This window comes from Neolamprologus multifasciatus, chromosome 23, assembly GCF_963576455.1.
Source record: "Neolamprologus multifasciatus chromosome 23, fNeoMul1.2, whole genome shotgun sequence".
Classification (NCBI taxonomy): domain Eukaryota; kingdom Metazoa; phylum Chordata; class Actinopteri; order Cichliformes; family Cichlidae; genus Neolamprologus; species Neolamprologus multifasciatus.
Window position 1 is genome coordinate 19,411,885 of NC_140460.1, and position 20,708 is coordinate 19,432,592.

At 39.1% G+C, this 20,708-nt stretch overlaps 1 pseudogene across 1 annotated transcript in view; it reads right to left on the minus strand.

Moving 5' to 3' along the window:
* LOC146491419 (NLR family CARD domain-containing protein 3-like) overlaps positions 1-20,406 on the minus strand; it is a 101,345-nt pseudogene extending 80,939 nt beyond the window's left edge. The window contains exons 1-10 of the transcript XR_014872584.1: positions 18,469-20,406; positions 18,356-18,384; positions 15,787-15,889; positions 13,434-13,506; positions 12,180-12,393; positions 10,292-12,079; positions 9,995-10,162; positions 6,539-6,712; positions 6,199-6,245; positions 4,301-6,023 (exon numbers count right to left, since the gene is read on the minus strand). The product of XR_014872584.1 is annotated as an NLR family CARD domain-containing protein 3-like (transcript). The remainder of the gene's footprint in view (positions 1-4,300; positions 6,024-6,198; positions 6,246-6,538; positions 6,713-9,994; positions 10,163-10,291; positions 12,080-12,179; positions 12,394-13,433; positions 13,507-15,786; positions 15,890-18,355; positions 18,385-18,468) is intronic.
* Positions 20,407-20,708: the final 302 nt, after the last annotated feature.

The following is a 20,708-nucleotide window of genomic DNA, read 5'->3' on the forward strand; positions in this document are numbered from 1 at the left end:
CCTAATTACTCTAAGTTTGTGTTCCAGAGGGTGATGGGAGTCAAACAGGAGGTACTGGTCCGTGTGTGTGGGCTTCCAATAAACTTCGATGTTGAGGTTTCCATTCCATTGTCCTGTCCAGGAAAGGCAAACAGTTATCCTTTGTGTCTTCCCTGGTGAACTTGATGTTTTTATCCACAGCGTTAATGTGCGCAGTGAAGGATTCCACTTCTTGTGTCTTGATTTTGATCCAGGTGTCGTCTACATATCTGTACCAGTGGCTGGGTACTCTTCCTTTGAAAGAGCCAAGAGCCTTCCTTTCCACTTCCTCCATGTAAAGGATGGCTACAATAGGTGACACGGGGGAGCCCATGGCGCAGCCATGTTTTTGTCTGTAGAAGCCTTCGTTGTATTTGTAACATGCTCATAAAAAATTTGTAACATAAAAAATTAAGAAATAACAAAAAATACTATATGAGTGTCATCACAAGTAAATCAAGACAGAACTGCATGAAGTTAGTAAGAAGCAACTTTGTGATAATCTGAACAAACGGATAAATGAGACTTGACATGATCTGATTTGCGTCCTCGGACTGGTGCTCTGGTCAGGAGCTCAGAGGCTAAGGTAGGATTTAGCAAGACTTGAAGCAAAAGCGTTTGTCTTACAGCACTCACAGAGAGCTTTCATTGGATACAATGCTGATGGAGGCTTAGAGGCTTAGAGGCTTTTACATCTAAAGACGTAATTCAAGATTCAAAGCGTTTATTGTCATTTGTACAAGAAAAGCATTTCTCTGTGTAATATGTATTTTAAAAAAAAAAGAAAGCAAGGGGGAAAAGGTGTTCTTTAAGTGACTGAAAGCAATGGGAAATACACAAAATGTAACTACAGTTCAACACATCCATATGTAAAATAAAGCTTCAAATAAGAATTTTTTAATGACTATTTTAACATGTTTCAGTCAAAGTAAAGTGAAGAATAAGAGTTTATTCTATCTATTCACTGCAACTGAGAAATACTTACCTCTTTAAGATTTATGGAGCCTCATTTTTTCAAAGGGACAGAAAAGGTGACAGAGAGAAGTAAGACAAGTAAGTAAGATAAGATAGGAGAGAACAGAGAGGAGAGCCGGAAGGGGGGCGCCCGATCTGGCTTCCCACACCTCCCCGCTGGATCAGGCTGTACGCTCTACCTCCCCACTGCCTCCCAGAAAAGGGAAGAAGAGCAGAGGGGAGAAGAGCGGAACATTTTTTTTTTCCTATTCTTTCATTCCTCCTTTTAGTTTGACTACCATGAGATTAACTGCACAGTCTCCAGGAGGCCCTGAGACAGCTGTACCAGTCAACACGCAAAACTTCTAATGTTATGTTTTACTCTGTTGAGGGAGGCCCACCACAGGTCGATCAATCCTGGGCATGTGTATCGCCGTTAGTTGACTGCCTTAGCTGCCCAAGTGATGTCAGCCCTTTTTAGCCATAGCCAGTAACTGGTCCTCTCAGCAGTGTTAGCCAATTCTCTTATAGCCTTGCCATTGTGCCTGTCTTTTGATCCCAATCTTTCTGAGCAGTTTTTGCTGTTGTACTGCCAACAAATCCGCCTGCACTTCCACCAGGCCCACCTTGGATCTTCCGATCTTCCAGCCTCTATCCTCTGCCTCAGCTGCCAAGTTGGTATACTGCAGCTTTTTTACGATCAAATATTTCCTCAATTACGTTCCTCCCATGGTACAGTCAGGCTCAATAACGTACAGAAGTTTTTGGGAGTTAGACCAAAGAACAAGGTCTGGTCGCAGAGTAGTTGTTACGATCTCTGTGGGAAAAATTAGCCTCTGATCCAAGTCCTCTGATCCCTGGCAACCTTCAGCGGGCCCAGGTCTGGGTTTGACGAGCTCATCCTCAGCTTGTCTCCTTCCCAGACAAATGCTGGATAAAAACGGACGCTCCTCTTGGTTCGTGGAAGGTTGAGCGTTGATGGATTTTCTTTTGCGCTTTCTCAGCTAGACACCTGAAACCTGGTCGTGTCTCCATGTGTATCTGCCCTGAGTAAGGCTCGTCCTACAACCAACCAAGATGTGCTTGAGTGTAGGCTGGGACTGTACACAGGGGGCAGGATGGGTCCTTTCTGAACCACAGCTGCAGATTTATTGGGGAAAGCAGCACATCGCATGTCGCTCGGATGATTAAACTTAGTCTGTTAGACTCCATGCCCCAGATAGGATAGGGATAGGGCAATGCCAGTATCCCGTCGCTATAGAGTTGCAACGCTTGCTGAGGAATTTGGGAAGTCCGAGCACTTCTTAATGTAGGAGCTCACTAGCCTCTCTAGTCGATTGGCATGATTGAGCAAGACCTTGTACATTGTCAACAGCCACAGTATCTGGGTAATAACCCGAACTGGAAGTACCAGAGCTCAGTTTCCCTGGGAGTGCAGTGCTGTTAATTCCGCTTGAGGTCATTAGCCAAGTTATGCCTTAGTTGTTCTAGTTGTCTGCATTATACCACCATCCCAGGCTCTTCATTGGGCTTCTGTAATACTGTTGGAATTGGTTCTCCACTGATATAAAATTGCTCGGCTGTCAGTTTTCCTTTTACAATGGAGATGCTGCGAGATTTACTTGGCTTAAACTCCATTCTTGCCCATTGATGTTTTCCTGGAGTTTCTGTAGCAATTCAATTCAATTCAATTCAATTCAATTCAATTATATAGCGCCAAAATCACAACAAAAGTCGCCTCAAGTGCGCTTCATAGATACAGAGAAAAACCCAACACTCATATGACCTCCTATGAGCAGCACTTTGCGACAGTGGGAAGGAAAAACTCCCTTTAACAGGAAGAAACTCCGGCACGAACCAGGCTCAGGGAGGGGCAGCATCTGCTTGCGACGATTGGGAGGTGCAGAGAAGGAAGACAGGACAAAGACATGCTGTGGAAGAGAGACAGAGGTTAATAACAGATATGATTCAATGCAGAGAAGTCTGTTAATACATAGTGAGTGAGAAAGGTGAATGGAAAGGAAAAAACTCAATGCATCATGGGAATCCCCGGCAGCTACATCTATTGCAGCATAACTAAGGGAGGATTCAGGGTCACTGGTCCAGCCCTAACTATATGCTTTAGCAAAAGGAAAGTTTTAAGCCTAATCTTAAAAGTAGAGATAGTGTCTGTCTCCTGAATCCAAGCTGGAAGCTGGTTCCACAGAAGAGGGGCCTGAAAACTGAAGGCTCTCCCTTCCCATTCTACTTTTTAAATACTCTAGGAACAACAAGTAGGCCTTGCAGAGCGAGAGCGAAGTGCTCTAATAGGGTGATATGGTACTACAAGGTCATTAAGATAAGATGGGGCCTGATTATTTAAGACCTTGTATGTGAGGAGCAGGGATTTTGAATTCAATTCTGGGATTTAACAGGAAGCCAATGAAGGGAAGCCAAAACAGGAGGAAATTATGGGGTGTATGGGGTATAAATATAGTACTACAGTTGCCTGCTAGTACTAGGCAACTGTACTAGCAGTTGGCCCTAGTAGAGGACCTGGTAGAGGACCCTAGCTCGCCCGCAGGGATGAGAGGGCTTTTTTTTTTTTTTTTCATAAATGTATGTATGTATCTATAAAATGAAAGTGATGTTAAAGTTATTGTGTCATTCATAAATACTATTGCAGTCATGAAGTGTGCACCATGTTAATAACCTGGCCACATTTGGGTAAAACCCCTCTGACAGTACACAACACTGCATTACATTGTTCAGAACATGCGAGTATAAAAAGCCCGTACACCTGGCTGTTCTAGTGACAGCGACTCATTAAGAAAGTGTATCTATTACTGCCTCCTGATGGTCGCCTGTCAATAAGTACAATTTTCATATACCGACAAGAATCATTTTCGTTTCTTTCCTTGACTGCCAACATCAGTCCTCGTAGAGTACTGCTACTCTACGAGACTGAGTATACGGAGTACGAGGAGAGGAGGTTTCTCTGTTGTTGTGCCAAGCAGAGCAACCTTTATCAGATATGCTGAGACACCAGGACGATCATTAATCCAAATTCAATTTAATGTTCTAATATCTCTGTGCCCCTTTCTTGGGATTATTCTGTAACTCAATGAAATGTGAACATGTCCACTTTCCTCAAACCTCCCGTAACAGCAACCAGTCAGGACCATCTCTACACACACACCTCGGGGCAACCATTTATCAAATCTGTTCATTGATTGACACTTTGATGATGACTCCTGACATCAGAGATGTGAATGAGTGATGTGACAGTTTGAAGATGGTTGAATGTGAGCTGCTTTGTTTTCATGAATCACATTAAAAACACACTTACACTTCCTCAGACCTGGTCTCAACCATCAGACTCCAGCAGGCTCCACCCTGAAAGGAGGAGGGGGGTCAGACCAGCACAGTGTCTTTTATTATGGAAACATGCACATTACACATCTTTCACAAATAAAAATGTCTATACATACATGTACACTTTTAGTTCATAATGTTAACACGTTTATTCATGGAAATGTGAATTACAGTTCCATTGTTCTTCTTTGAATTTTATGTTCACAGCAGCACAATCTCAGATTTAGTTTTCTGTTTTTGGTTAATCTAAATTCATCACAAGTCTTAGTGCTAAACTAAAATGACATAGTTCTCCTTTAACAATAGTGAGCTGTCCAAACTAAAAGCGGCTGGTTTATAATTGGGGTTTCCTGATATTTCTGCTACAAATGGAGCTCCTGTATACCCTTTATATTTATTTATCTGAGGCCAGAGAATCACCCTTTTATATACCCTTTTATATTTATTTAGCCATGCTCCTCTTCTCTGAATATTTCAATATTCATATATTGAAAAATATTGAAAATATACATATATTCATATATGAATATTTCTTCTCTGAATATTTCTCTGAATAGTTCATTTCTGTTCAACAGCTCGTCTGGAAGTGCTAACATCTGCTGCTCATTCAATGCATAATCAAATCTGACCTGGAACATGCTCAGGGTACAAACATCTGTAGCAACATACACTAAGTTCTGAAATATTTTAATTGTGGTACTACTTTGGCAAAAATCAAATTAAAAAATTCAAAGGCTAAAACGAATGGTACTGAGGGTAATGAACTCTATTGTAAAAGAAAAAAGGGTAAAATTTTACCCAGACAGTATGGGACAGTATAGAAAGGTTTCTTTAACCCTCTCAAGGCAGGTGTTGCAGATTTGCAACAGTTAAAAGCTAACAACCTGATTACCCCACATACATATTTTATGAGGTTTTTTTACTCAGAAGTACCACTGCAGGTATTCTTTTGTGCATTAGCAACAATAACTTAATTTGAGCCTGAGAGGGTTAAAGTCGAAGACCCATAAATGATGTTTTTCTATTTGATTACACTTATAACTTAATTCATTCATCAAAAGACATGGTGACATTAAAGTTTGGACGGTACAGAGAGAAATAATGAGACAAGACGCTATTTACACTAAACTGAACACAGAGAAGCTGAGGAATCAAGAGAGATGGAAAACCCTGATGTTGTTCTGAACACAAACCCAAATCCAGGATAAAGAGGTTCAGTGAAAGTGGTGTTGAAGGTGTGGAGGTGGATGAGAGTGTCAGAGGAGACTCTGTAGAAGGACAGAGTGCCAGCAGGACAGTCCAGATACACTGCTACTCTGCCAGACCAACAATAGGAGAGCAGCATGAACGTTTCTCTATTGGTTGTGCCAAGCAAAGCAAACCTCGTTTAGAGAAGCTGAGACACCAGGACTGATCGTTAAATCCAAATTCAATGTCATTTCTTTCATCTCTGTGGCCTTTTCTTGGGATTCTTTCATAACTCACTGATATGTGAACCTGTCCATTTTTCTCGACTTCCCAGTAACAGCGACCAGTCAGACCTTCTCTACACAGCACCTGGGGGCACCATTCATCAAATCTGTCTGGATGATCAGGATATGGCTGCTCCTCCTTAACATATGTCACCTTCCTGTTGTTGTCAGACAGCTTAAGATTCTTGTGTACTGTGTTTGTGTTGATTGCGAGTTGACAGGAATCTGATGGAGAGAACAAACACAATCCAGTTCCAGTTATTGATCCATCATCTGTTCATTGATTGACACTTTGATGATGACTCCTGACATCAGATATGTGACTGAGTGATGTGACAGTTTGAAGATGGTTGAATGTGTGCTGCTTTGTTTTCATGAATCACATTAAAAACACACTTACACTTCCTCAGACCTGGTGTCAACCATTGTTCTCCTGAAGGCTCCACCCTGAGAGAAGGAGGGGGTTACATCCTGCACATTACATCGCTCTTTACACACAAGGACAGACACACACATCTGTCTAAACTAAACAATGACAAAGATGTTCCTGCAGCTGCTACACACATCCAATTTATGTTCACTGCCTCTTGTAAGAGGAAAAATGCTCCTAACATCAGTGATTAACAGATCAGTCAAAATTTCACAATAGTCCAATAAACAGATCCACAGTGAGGACATATTTTCAATCATTCCCTCCCTCTATTAGAAATTGTCTGTGGGTGTAGCAGTCCTCTCCATACCTGAGAGTGTCCAGACTCCAGTCTGGATTCTCCAGTCCAGAAGACAAGAGCTTCACTGCTGACTCTCCCAGATGATTGTAGCTCAGGTCGAGTTCTCTCAGATGTGAGGGGTTGGATGTTAGAGCTGAGGCCAGAGAATCAGAGCCTTCTTTTGCGATCAGACAGCCTGATAGACTACAGACACACACAACATATATGAAAGAAAACTCTCAGGGAATTGCTGTGTGCTGTGAAATAATATGACATATTGAATAAGAAGAGCAATAACTGAAACAAGGGGAGCTAGCAGCTATCATGTCACAGTTATTCTAAATATCAGTATATATATATCAGTCTATATCTGTCATTTGTGTGTTCATCTTTAAAGCCATTTCTTGTGCTGTTTCCAGATTTGATTCCACCTATTCAAATCTGTCATTGAGTTGGTTCTTATTAAGCATTTGAAGAGACGAGGTCCCCCCGCTTACACCAATTACATGTGAGAGAGGGTAAAAGGACTCAACATCCAGCCTTGTATGTTTAAAATGATACAGAATGCTATGAATAAATTATCTTAATCCGTGGTGCTAGTTTCGTTATGCAAATGTACTGTTCATAAGGTTGGGGAAACCTTCAATCAGCTGAGACTAAAGAAGTCACTTGGGTGAGTGATGAAATGTTTCTCCCACTGAAAACACTATGTCTTCATCTTAATCAAAAATATAACCAAAGTCTAATAATATGATTAATGAGCAATACAGTTTATAATGCCTGCTCCAATGTCTGGATTTTGTGTGTAGACATGATCCAGCTTCTGCCTTGTGAAAAGAAAAAATGTGTCTCCAGCCCATCATTATATATGAATCTAAATGAGAAAAAAGGTATTAAGTATGTTGTGATTGTTAAACACAGAACCCATAACTCATATATGAGTTTGCTGACAGTTGATCATACTTAACTGCTTGATTGCTTCTCACTGAGGAGAGAGAGAGAGAGAGAGAGAGAGAGAGAGAGAGAGAGTGAGAGAGAGAGAGAGAGTGTGTGTGTGTGTGTGTGTGTGTGTGTGTGTGTGTGTTGTGTGTGTGTGTGTGTGTGTGTGTGTCATTGAGAAGCCGGGAATGAGCTAATAAAATAAACTCTAGTGAGTATATTTACTATTACTACAGTTATCTATATATTATAATTGACAAGCACAGAGTTTTGAAGAGAAATAGTAAGAAAAAATGATTCCTATGTATTTGAATTTAAAAAAGAATTATGTTAAAACTGATTTTCATATGAGGATGAGTTGATGATAAATTTAACTCAAGTATCAGAAGAAATCAGCATTTGTAGTAGGCCAATTAACTTAGTATAACTCAGGTGATTTAATTATTGTTTAAAAATCTGATTAAATTAATCCCAAATTAGTTAGTAGCTCTTACAGGTTAGTCCAGGCTTTTAAAAGTTACAGACCCCTGTGGCTTAGTTTACCTAAGTCACTAAAATAAAACCAGTCATATTCCCTAGAGCACTGATCTAGACGGGAGCTGTCATAATATGTGTTGCTGGGGAATCTTCCTTGAGCTACAAGGGGTTCCTCAGAGATAAGAAGGATAGACATCCAGAATAGATGCAGTTAGAACTGAGCAAAATCCCCTCATCTGTTGGCTCCATCTAAGCTCTGCACTCCCAACTGGATAATGCTCATAGGATCAGAGACTAGACTTTATAAACAGAGAGCCAAGGCAGATTTCGTGTACTGGGGTTCTGGTTTCACAGATCAACATAGTTCACTTGATATCCTTCCTTAGTCCATCCAGCATGTGAACACTGGAATATTATGAAAATACTTTTTTGTAATTTAATGTGGTATGGTAAACTTATATGTATTCTATAGTGAAAGTGAAACATTTCAAGCCTTTGTTTTAACATTGATAATTGTAGCATATAGCACATGATAATCAGAAATCTCAACTATGGTCATATTACAGTAAAAAGTATTCAAACATTGTATAATGCAGTCTAGGTCAGTAACACCCAACCACAGTCATGGAGAACAGTGTTGATAGTTGACAGTTGTGCAGACTATGATGATTAACACCTTCCACAAAAGGTATAAAAATACAGACTAGCTCAAGGCTGCTATCAAATCACAGTTGGCTTTAGTAACACCAGACAAAGGTTTTCTTAGAGCTGTGGTTCATTAAGCCAAAATATTGACCCGATGATGAAAAGTAAAATCATCAAACTTATTATATTTTTATGAGGACAAAGTGATATCTAAAAAGAACGTCACCCAAGTGTCATTCAGAAGGAAAAGTCTAAAAATATTTGATCATCACAGGTCAAACATTTAAATGTATTGAAGGGTGAAGTGTTTGACAAGAGTATTACTAAAAAGTTTTTTAACTCTTTAAGACCTACCATAGAACCAAGTCCACCAGAGCTTACTTTATATTTTTACATGCTGTAGTGCCATTTTGTTGCTATACATCAATATCAACTGTTATAAATAATATGTTGCCATTAAGTCCATAGTAACTACATAAATTGCAAAAAAAGTGCAATAAACTACAAATAATTTGAAAATCGTTTTTGGTTTTTTTACATATATTTCCACTTGGAGAAATTTTAAGAGGTTTATTCCTCAAAACTTTATATACAAAGAAGTTGCAAAAATAGTTTACAACAACAGGAAATTTATTTTGAGTGTCTTCATAGTTTTATTTTTGAGATACAACAATTTTTATATATTGCAGAAAAAACTAAAAAACAATCCTATGATGCAAATTTGCAAAGAAAACAGCATGTGCATCAAATAAACTACTTAAAGCAGTGCAATTTGAGTTCTAAGCATCCCAGAAACTATTCAGAAAAGCATGAAGTCAAACATGACTTTAAAAAAAAAAAAAACAGTATAGGCTTTTAAGGCCTACAATAATAGGCCTAACTACATTAACTACATTTTCTGCGAAAAATGACGGTCACTTCCGGTTTTGGCAGGTAATGGGGGACATGCGATCGTTCACGCTGATGTCTATTTTAATGTAGGAAGTGTTACGAGCTGGCAAAGTGTGTTTCTGGAATATTATGGTTTTTCTTCCTGCAAGAGCTTTTTATGCAATTTTTTGCAAAGCTATATGTGGAAGGAAAACTGTGACCTAGGACAAGCTGATGGCATAAGATGTAAGTACAACTCCTCTGGTTCATGTGCAAAAAAATAGTATTGCGCTAGCTTACGTGGTTCTGTTCTACAGGTATTTAAAAATAGTTACACAAAACGGAGCGTGCCCGCTCCGACTGGCTTTAAAGGGTTAAATGTGAATTCACAGTCACAAGCAAGAAGGAAAAGCAGAGGAAAATAATATAAAATCTTAATAAAACTAATATCCAAAATAAAGAAGGATATGCAACAATTAATTTGCAAATCATACAGTCTTACAAATTCACCTACATGTATGAGTTGTAACAGATATATGAATACTGACCTGAGACCTTTCCAATATACAATGTGAACTCTTCAGTCCAGAAGCCAGCAGCTTCACTCCTGAATCCTGCAAGTTGTTGTTACTCAGGTTAAGTTCTTTGAGATTAGAGGACAGGGAGCTGAGAACTGAGGACAGACCTTCACAGCTTCTCACTGACAGGTTACAGATATTCAGTCTGCAAAATTTAAAAAATAAAATAAAATAAGAGAAAATGGAAATAAGAAAATGTGTAGTAAGTTATTAAATACTCTCCACTGTCCACTAAGAAAGTATGTATTGTAAAGAAACACCACTGTTAACTTACAGAGCTTTGCAGGAGGCTTTGGTCACTGGCAGCAGCCTCAAAAGAGCCTCCTCTGAAGAAGAGTATTTCTTCAGGTCAAACACATTCATATCTTCTTCTGATGACAGTAAGATAAAGACCAGAGCTGACCACTGAGCAGGAGACAGTTTATCTGTAGAGAGACTTCCTGAACTCAGGGCCTGTTGGATCTCCTCCACTAGAGAATGATCATTCAGTTCATTCAGACAGTGGAACAGGTTGATGCTTTTCTCTGCAGACAGATTCTGACTGATCTTCTCTTTGATGTACAGGATATTTTCCTGCTTGGTCTGTGAGCCACATCCTATCTGTGTCAAAAGACCTTGTAGGAGAGTCTGGTTTTCTTTCAGTGAGAGACCAAGAAGGAAGCGGAGTAACAAGTCCAGGTGTCCATTTGGACTCTTTAAAGTCTTGTCCACAGCACTCACAAAGAATTGTGTCTCTGCAAATTCTCTTGTTTCACACTTCTGGGAGATTTGATCTTCCAGCAGATTGATAGCAGACTAATAAAGGTCAGATGGACATGAAGAGCAGCCAGAAACTCCTGAACACTCAGATGAACAAAGCAGAACACCTTGTCCTGGTACAGTCCTCTCTCCTCTTTAAAGATCTGTGTGAACACTCCTGAGTACCACTGAGGCTGTTCTGATATCGATGCCACACTCTGTCAGGTCTGATTCATAGAAGATCAGGTTTCCTTTCTGCAGCTGCTCAAAAGGACAGTTTTCCCAAAGACTCAATCATCTTCCTGCTCTCTGGACTCCAGTGTGGATCTGTCTCAACTCCTCCATCATACTTGACCTTCTTCACTTTGGCCTGAACCACCAGGAAGTGGATGTACATCTCAGTCAAGTTCTTAGGCAACTCTCTCCTCTTTTTGGTTTTCAGCACATCCTCCAGAACTGTAGCAGTGATCCAGCAGAAGACTGGGATGTGGCACATGATGTGGAGGCTTCGAGATGTCTTGATATGGGAGATGATTTTGCTGGCCTGTTCTTCTCTGAATCTCTTCTTGAAGTACTCCTCCTTCTGTTGTTCAGTGAACCCTCTAACCTCTGTCACCATGTCAATACACTCAGGATAGATCTGATTGGCTGCTGCAGGTCGTGTGGTTATCCAGATTCGAGCAGATGGAACCAGCTTACCTCTGATGAGGTTTGTGAGCAGCACACCCACTGCAGTGGGCTCTGTAACATCAGACAGGGTCTCTGTGTAGTGGAAGTCCAGAGGAAGTTCGACATTCATCCAGACCATCAAAGATGAACACAACCTGGAAGTCTTCAAAGCTGCAGATTCCTGCTTCTTTGGTTTCAGTAAAGAAGTGATGAACAAGTTCCACCAGGCTGAACTTTTTCTCTTTCAATAAATTCAGCTCTCTGAAAGTGAATGGAAACATGAATTGGATGTCCTGGTTGGCTTTTTCAGCAGCCCAATCTAGTGTGTACTTCTGCGTTAAGAATGTTTTTTCCAATGCCTGCCACTCCTTTGTCAGGACTGTTCTGATTGCTTAGTCTCTTCCAGGTGGGACTTTAAAGATGTCTTCTTGTCTAATTGTTGTCTCTGGTCTGTCTGATTTCATGGATGCTGTTTCAATCTGTCTAATCTCATGTTCTTGGTTGACCTCTGCAGTCCCTCCCTCTGTGATGTAGAGCTCTGTGTAGATCTGATTCAGAAGGGTTGGGTTTCCTTCTTTAGGAATTCCCTCAAACACACACTGGAACTTTTTCTTCAGGTTAGATTTAAGTTTATTCTGACACATGATGGGGAATCCTAAAAGAATACACAAACAACATTTATGTAATATAAATAATAATAGTAATAATAATAAAATGGTCTACCACTTATTATATCTTTAGAGAAATCCTCTTACTATTCTCCAGACGTTGAGCCAGCACCTCCTGCTTCATTATTCTCAGGAAGTTCGCTGTGATCCTAAGAAATGCCTCGCTGCTGCTCTTCCTCTCCATCTCATGGTCACCCTGCAACAACTCCTCTGCCTGACTCTTTATGTAATCTGGACTCAGAACCTTCTGGATTTTTCTCAGTTCATTCTTCACAAAAGCATTGAGGTTCTCCTCCAACAGCTGGAAAACATTATTTGAATGCTACATTCACATTCAGACTGAAATCATTGAGAAACATCAGCCATGCATCAGCTATATGTTGGACATACTTTTAATGTAATGGTCTAGTTCTTTCTTTATTGCCCTTTATATTGAAGCAAGCAAGTATTAGCCATGATTGCTTTTTACACAATTATAACAGTATCTGCTGATACAACATATGTTTTATGCCTCTCCGGTGAAGTGATTCTCCTGACCGGACTTACCGGCTACCTTGTTTTTCTCCTAAGTGAAAAGGGACGTGGCGAATCAGCACTGGTGTGCTGGAAAAAGAACAGAACCTTGATATTCTCTGAAGTTCTGGTTATATTCACAATCCAAAGCTCTAAAAAAGGATAACTAAATATTTAAGTAAGTTGTTAATAGACTATACGAACAATAACCACATAATCGATGTGTGGTTATCATGGATTATATTACCTGGTAAAGTATTTAGAAAGATAAGACAACTAGGATTTCGATTCATTAATTGTTTTGCATATAATAACATTTACAACCACTTATAATTTAACAACATTACATAAATCAGTCAATGGTTACTTATTATTATTAACTTACAAAATATTGGCAAGATATTTTATCATCCAGATGAGCAACATAGGATTGGAATGATCAGCTGACTTTATCCACCTCATTTTGTTACATTAGACACCTTGAAATGTGTCCATACTAGCAAAAAGAGCATTAGCTAACGTCAGCCAGAAGAAAGCCACGTCAGTCAAATTCCTGGTAGCCCACACCCAGTCTTCAATCAATAAAACTTGCTTTCTTCCTGCTAAAGTTAGTTAACATTAGCTTAACTGAAAGTGCAAATAAACTTTCTCCTAGTTTTAATCTAATTCTGTTTGTAGTCCTTATGTGGAGTTTCTGGCTGAATAAAGTTCCATCAGGAGCTAAATCAAATTATTAAGCTTTTCTTTTGAATTTTATTCTTTGTGAAAAATTTAAAAACTTACAATGAAATGAACAGAAAAAAAACAAGTAATTGTAAACGTACAGACCTTAAATATGGAGTCCAGGTGTTTTTTATCCTGTGGGACAGTTGGACCAGTGGGAACATCTGACCTGGTGATACTGTAAAGAAAATTTCAAGAATTCGCTTCATTCAGTTTTATGCTTGGCAAATGATTTTTACACATTTTGCCCATACAAGTATACAGGTTATATATATATATTGTGTTGCTGCCATCAAATTCAAAATGAGCAACTGTTCTTGTTCAAATGACACATTTTTGTCATTTAAACTTTGATATATTTTCTATTTTCTGTGTAAATGTGTAAATTAACAACTACTGTATAATAAAATGGTTAAAAATCCATAAAAGTGGCATCACACTTGTTATAAATTCGAATCACTTAAACTAAATCATCATTCTTCAGTAATAAACAAAGCCAACTAAGTATCGATCCTAAGATGTCAATCAGCTACTCAGCAGGTGGAATATAAGGCAGCTTTGCTAACCAGCACATTTCTGCAGCACTAAGATGTTAAACTACAAACAAGACAGAGAAGGCTAATAATACAAATAAATATGCAGGAATTCCCTGAGAAAACACTCAAACTTAACGCAGACGAACACAAGGCTAAAAAATAGCACAAGAATCTATGTATTATAGACCCTGCCAAAACAACTAATGGAAATAAACAGCCAGAAACCTCAAGATATAAAGGAGAAACATAACAATTGAATGTAACAATTAAAAAAACTAGATAACAAACAGAACTTTAAATAATAAGCAAGAATTTATTACAAAACCTCACAACTCTGGATCAAAGACCCAGGATTAGGAAAAATGTTTTTTTTAAGTTATGATTGTGACAAAAAGTAAGTGGTGCTAAAAAAAAACAGAACCATTGTGCAATAATTAGTTAATTAATTAAATAAATATCATCTTGGAGAGGCAGAGTTTCTCTGAAATAAAAATGGGCAGAGTTTACTGGTCTGCAACAAAATGCATCTACAAATTACTGAACAGTTTCAGAATAATGTTCCTCAATGTAAATTTGTGAAGTCTGTGACTATCTCATCATCTACTGCATCATCAAAGGGAATCAAAGATCATCACTTGTTTCATTGGCAGATTTATTTCACTTATTTCAAGCAAGAATATCTTGTACTAAGTGGAAAAAACTGCCAATGGAACAAGTGAAAATTCTCCAGGTCCAAGATGCACTGTCTAAAACAAGTTCCCATATCTAACTTAAATGTTACTCTCCAGCTGACTTTCTTATTTTAAGTGTAATGAGATTATTTTGACTAGAAATTAGACAAATATACTAAGATTTTGAGTTTTTGCAGTGTAGGCATGACATGAAAATCACTGGATGAGCTAAGGAACACTTCCCCATGGCATACGCAAATGCAGGTTAAAGCTTTTTCATGCAAAAAAATAAGTAAGAAGTGAAAATAATCCAGAAATAGCACTGCTTTCTCCGGGCCAAAGCTTATTTAAAATGGACTGAGGAAAAGTGGAAAACTGTTCTGTCATCAGACAAAAGGAAATTTGAAATTCTTTTTGGAAGACATGGATCTTTCATCCCCCAGACTAAAGAGGGGGGGAACATGCAGCTTGGTATCAGTGTTCAGTTTGGCAGCCTGGGCCTCTGATGTGTGGGCGTGCACTGGTGCCTATGGAACTCGCAGCTTGCAAATCTTAAAGGCACCATCAATGCTAAACGGCTTTAGAGGAGCCTGAATGTAGAGCTGGCCTACCTGCAGTCCAGATCTTCAACCAACTAAAACCTTTGGTGCATCATAAAATGAAAAATATGACAAAGAAGACCTGGGACAGTGAAAATACCATATCAAACAAGAATGGGACACCATTGCTCTCCCAAAGGTCCAGCAATTGGTCCCAGATGTTTATGGACTGTTGTGTAAAGAAGAGAGAGTTCTACACAGTGGCAACCTTGTTCCACTGGGCTGTGCTGCTGCCATCAAATTCAAAATGAGCTACTGCTCTTCTTAAAATGGTACATTGTCTTATTTAAAGATTTTATATGTTGTCTGTATTCAATTGTAAATAAGATGTGGATTTATGAGATTTGAAAATGATCAAATACTAATTTTATGTACATTTACACAGCGTCTTTAATGCAGTTAACTCTTTATTAACTTGGTTTTTCTGAGCTTTTCTTTTTTTCAACATGTTCGTAAATCTGTTTTTCATTTCAAACACACACTAGACTCATAAACTCTGTCATCAGCAGTAAATATTTCCTCCTGTTATAGTTTTGTCTTCTTTGACTCACTAAAAACAAAAACCCATCAAGCTGAGCTCATGTTGAAAAATTGACATATTCCTTTGTTAGACATTTCGGAGCTCTGTATGTGGAGCAAAGCTCATGTTTACCTCTCCGCAGTACAGGGCTGTCCTTTAAATTCAATGACCCGTTCAGCCGAGGCGGTGCTCTTCAAGGACACATTGCTAGTTTCAGGACTGGGGTCAGATCCAGCTGTAGTCCTAACTGTATTTCTGTAAATAAAGACGGTGCATTGATTTGAGGGCTCAGCAGTGCCATGGAGGTCAGAGAGTTTGTGGCAGTTGGTCAACATGGTCAACTCACATCTGAGCTCTAGTCTCGCTCTCATCCTGCTTTCTAATAACATCAATATGATGTTCAACTGAGGCAGCAGTCTTCAAGGAGATGTAGCTGTGCTCAGGTTCATGTTCAAAATACAGAGTTTTTAACAGTTTACATAGTATGGAGGAAGCTAACAAGAAATGCATTCTTCCTACACTAACAACTTTCTTTGTTTGCAGTAGTTTGTACTCATTTGATGACAACAAAAAATGCTCAGCTGATGATTCCTGCCCTCTTTGCTCCTCCTCTGATGGTTACCTTTGAATCTGAGATCATGTTGTGCCTTCAGTTTGGGGCCGGTGCTGGTTCACATGGTTCACACAAGGGCTGCCACATACGATTATTTTGATAGTCGACTAGTCACTGATTATTTTTGCGATTACTCGACTAATCAGATCCATTGGACATAAAATGTACAGGATATTGCACCAGCATGCATCTGCTCTTATATAACTATCATTAGCTTAGTGTTTAAAGTGTTTAAGGTACGTGCTAACCGAAACTAAAGATAAGATGATGGTTTATTAAACTTTTAATGAAATTTGCAGATTGTCTTGGTGGAGTTTAATAAACTCAGCCGTCTGCTCCTTGCTATCTAAAATATTACAGGACACTGGAGTAAATTCTCTACCATCTCACACTTCTGCTTAATTGGTTTTCTGGTTGACGTTTATTCAACTGTGTGAAAACTATAACTTTAATCTCAGCTAAACCGATTTACTCAGGAACAAACAAAACACTGAAAAAAGCCAAGCAATAGCATTTTTAAGTTATCTAAGTGACTTATACTGTATCATGTTAAACCTGAGTAGCGAAAGACCGCGGACGGTTTGAAAACGATGTGCCGGGAGTTGAACCTTGACCTCCCGGCCAGCTCGTCTATGAAAACGTCAGATCACTTCTGCAAATGTGTGATGTCTTGATAAATTGAGCAAATATTTGAAGTTTACACAGCTACATTCTCGCCTGAAAATATCTGAAAACTTTATTTTGCGACCCAGAAAGAGTAATAACAGTAACATTAAAACTAAGTAATTGCCGCCATTGTTGGAAACGGGAATTGACTGAGCCGCGCTATGAATTCTGGGATAGGTTGTGTCACGAATGATACACCCGACCAATCCTTCAAATCTGGGGAAATTAAGGACGCATTTGCCTGCCGCATTTGGAGAAGTCTACGAGTTTGGACAGCCTTTGTTGCATTGCTGTAACGTAATCGGCCTACAAATGCGGCCTCTGAATTTGGACACAGACTGCTTCTTCTTCTTTGGCGTTTAACAGCAGCTGGCATCCTTGTAAATGCATTGCTGCCATCTTCTGTTTCAGTCCGTTACTACACTCTTAAATCCTACTTATTCCGGCATCTTTCAGGATCTTAAAAAGCTTCAAAATATTAAATTAGTCGTCGACGTAATCGTGACTACTCAAGGAATCGTGGCAGCCCTAGTTCACAGTGTTTGTGTAATATGGGTAAGTTAACAATTACTGTATAATGAAATGGTTGGAAACAAATTAGAAAGGCATCACATTTGTTTTAGTGGAAGAATAAAAACTGCTGACCTCGCTGAGTGGAAAAAGAAATTCAAGTCACTTAAACTAATTCATCATACTTCAGTAATGAACAAAGCCAAATAAGTGTCGTCCTAAGATATCGATCAGCTACTCAGCAGGTGGAATATAAGGTAGAGGCCGTCTGTGCTAACAAGCATATAAAGAAAATTAAGGTCTGTATGTCGACTGTAACCACCTGAGCAGAATGACATGACACAGACGTGAGGACGATGACCTGCTGCTGCTAGCACCGCTGATGGTAGCAGTACTCATCTCTACTTTGGATTTTAAAAAGCCTTTCTTTACATCTAAAAGACATGATAGACACATTTCACTTGTCTTTGTTCAATCTCTGTATCAGGAAGCTGCCACTGTATATCAGTTCTATGCTACCTGGTCCAATAGACCACCTCAAACTCATTTCAGTGACAGAATCATACTGCAGGTCTCTGAAGTCTCTCAGCTCAGAAGATCTGTTTTAGTTCCTAAACTGTATTCTTTGTTAACACTTGGTTAATTTAACGGGAACAGGAACCATTCAGATTCTGTGGGTAACTGTTTTAGATGATTTACCTATTCAATTCTTCAATAACTGTGTTTGTATCTTTTTAAAAAAATGTTCTTAAATATTTTAAATTGTATTTGTCATTTTAAACTTGGTGGTAAAACTATTAAACTCTGTCATGTAAATAGACCCAAAAAAAGCCATGTCATGTTTACCTCCCGGCAGCAGGGGGTGTTGTTTAAATTCAGTGGCGTTCAACTGAGGCATCACTCTTTAAGGACACACAGCTGGGTCAGCTCCAGGTTGGTTCCTGTGAATAATGATGGAGCAGTGATGTAAGTGCTGAGCTGTCACATGGAGAAGAGTCATGGACAGTTAGAGATGGTCATCTCACCTCTGAGCTGTGGTCTGGCTCTCATGTTCCCCACACAGAGTGGTTTTAGAGGGGGGACTCCCTCCTCTCTGTCCTCACACTGATCCATGCTGCTGAATTCACATCCACATCAGCTCACACACACTTTCTACCTTTACCTGCAGAGGAAACACAAAATCATCCCAGAACATACAGGATGCATTCACTGACACGCGTATCTAGTTCTAATCTGACCCTCTGTGTTTGAATGAAGTGTCTAATGTTCTAAACTGACCAGCTTTAGGGTGCAGTGGGTTATAAATCCCTCCAACAGTGAGTAACTATAAATCTGTGAACATGCATCATCTGTTTTTGACTATAAGGAGGAAACGTCAAAAACAGATACCCCACCCTACATTAAGAAACCAGTACACATGTAGACACCGTCCCAGAGTGTGACAGTTTTCAGGTCGGATTTAAACTGGACCAGTGGATCTTACTTTGACTGAAAATTCACGTCAATCCAGCAAATATTTTTCAAACACTTCAGCTGATTGGTGAAGAAAGCAAAGTGTTTAAAAAAGACAGATGTTACAGCTCATACAGAGTAAGACACTGATTAAAACACACAAAAAATGCAAAACTGCAAGTCATGTTTCCTTCCAAAGGTTGTGTTTAGGATAATCTTTCCACCAGTAACAATCTGCTTTCATGAGCTTTACAGACTATTTCTTAATTTACGTCTTCCAGCTGCTGAAAATGGTGAACCTGGTCACTACTGTTATTAATGGGCATGTAGTAGGCACAGAGTGGACCCATTAATTAATCATTTCCTCTAACCTTTACATTTTGTTTCTATTTCATACCTTCACAGTGTAATCCAGGATAATTTCGACCCAGGCAAGGTTTCCCACATCATGTCTGCAACAAATCTTGAGCTATAGATTTTTATGTATAAATAGCATGTCTGACATTATTACAAGAAGAAAGAAGGGAGACTGTACAACACTTTGTTTAGAAGGAAAAAAATATCTACTATCCCATAATATCATGCCTGTTCACCTAAGACATGAAAACATGTAAGGCATAATAATTTAAATGAAAATGTATGTGAAAATAAGGAATGACCATTTGACCTTTACCTTCACTGTTAGGTCAAAGTTCACTTTGTCAAAGTTCGAGGTCAAAGGTTACCTTGATTTTTTTTAACCATATTGAGTAATATAGCATATGAAAGGCCATTGAAAGGGCTGTAAAACACTATTTTTTTCAATATGACGCCCTACCACGTCACAATGACGTCCTGACATGGTGACGCCATCCTACTGTAATTAAAAACATCATTAAACATCATTTTACTTTTTGCCCTCCTGTATAGAGCGCTTCTGAGGTCCACCTAAGTAATAACCAGCATTCAGTCGAGAGCAGCGTCTCAAAGGCCAGCGTGGATGCTGCTGCGCCCACAGCTGGCAACACTCCATCACTACAGGTATCATAACAACACGCAGAATTTTGTAATTCTGTAATTAACATTAACATTAACAACATCCTCCTTAAAGTGAAAGTGTTGTAAACATAACTTCTCACACGGCCAACATAAGACACGCAGGAATTTGACACACAATGACCCTGCTCTCAAACTTGACCTGAAAAGTATGTAAGGATTAACATCCGACGGGAAGCAGAAAGTAAACAGAAACAGATTTTATTATTTACCGACAGATGTAAGCTGTCTTTTAAAGTTGTGAGTGGTTGGGGTGACTGAGGTTGTGGTATTTAAAAACAGCGGTCGTTAGAGTTATTTGGGGAAAATGGCTGTGTTGCCTCATATAACGGAAACCAGCTGGAAATGCTCCGCCCCGACTAAAGTTACCAAAGTCACTGGAAGAGACGAGCGGCGGCTTTCTGTTGATTCTATATGTCGCAGAGTGAAAGCAGACACTTCTCTGACAGCGAGCATACAGTTTAAAATAAGGGAAAACTTACAGTCCCGAGCACACGGTGAAGAAATCCAGCTGCTCTACCAGTGGTCTTCTTCTTTGCCTATTAGAAACCGGCGCAATAGCACCAACTGCTGGATATGAATAAAATAAACTTTATTCTGATGAGGACAAATCAGCTATGACCACAAACTCATTTTATAATGAAATAATATCTGTAAGGAACCTTGAAATATTCCTATTAATAATTAATGTTCATTATTAATTCACTACCTGCCGTCACTTCTTCCTATAATCAGATCATTTCAATTTGATTTGATTTGATTTGATTTGATATACCTT